The following is a 1148-nucleotide window of genomic DNA, read 5'->3' on the forward strand; positions in this document are numbered from 1 at the left end:
AAGTCGGTTCTCAGGCCTCTTTCCCTGAGCTCCCACTGGCTGGACCGCCACTCCCTATCTCTTCAGGGCTCCAACTCAGGTCGCCCCTGGCAGCTACAGTTCTCTTCTAATAAGGTCGCTCGGAGGGACTACTTGATGTCTCCGTGCGCCCGGTGGTGCGCCGCGCTCGGAGCTCTTCCTGGAAACTCCCGCCTCGGGGAGCCAGGAGAGCCGGGCCGGGGGGAGGGGTGTGGAGGGGACGCGCACGCCCCCTGTCCCAGGGGAGGGCTGCGCCCCCGCCCTTCTCCCCGCGGAGGGGAGGGAAGGCGGGGGAGGGGAGGGAGGAGCGGGGCGCGGAAACCGAGGGGGGGCGGCTTCCCGCCCCACCCCCTGCCTCCAGAACAGCGGGTTCCCGCTGCTGCCCCCTGCCGCCCGCTGCGCCCCGCGCCCCTGCCTGCTCTAGGGAGGCGCGTCGGGGGCGCCGCGGCCGCTCGGGCCGTGGGAACCGGAGCCGGGACCTACGAGGACTGACCGGTTTCCTGTTAGAAAACTTCCAGTTACTTTACAGAAGCCCGATGGGCCAACTTGGTCGCAGCCAGACGAAGTTGGCCACATTTCACACGCCTAGTGACCTCCCTTGTACTTCAAAACGACGGGGAATAATCTCGGGGGAAGCAGTCGGTCGGTGTAAGGAAAAGCAACACCACGTTGCAACGCTCTGACTCAAAGGAAATCAAACAAAATACTGATTGTGGGGAATTTTTAAAAGGACTTCCAACAGAAAGAACTCGGGGTTTTCAAGTGATAGCTCCCTCCCCCCTTGTGTACACAAAGATTTAAGTCATGAGAGTTGATTACAGCAGTGCATTTGCTTGTAAGCTTACTTGAGTTTGTGGTTTAAAAAACCTCGTGAACTTTTTTCAAAAGAGAGGCGTTTGTTTCTGAATCCAACAGGAAGAAAACCAATTCGAAAGAGCCTGAAAAAAAGTTCAATTAGAATAGCAGCCACATTTCAACATTTCCCAGATTTTGCAATATTAAACGGGGAGCGTTTGTGCCAAATTTTAAGACAAGAATTCTTCCTGCCAAATTACAAATTTCTCAAAATGAGGGGTGTTCAACCAAATTGCTGCCAGACCCCATAAACAGGCACTAACAGCGCTGCTATA

Source organism: Marmota marmota, unplaced genomic scaffold, assembly GCF_001458135.2.
Source record: "Marmota marmota marmota unplaced genomic scaffold, marMar, whole genome shotgun sequence".
NCBI lineage: Eukaryota > Metazoa > Chordata > Mammalia > Rodentia > Sciuridae > Marmota > Marmota marmota.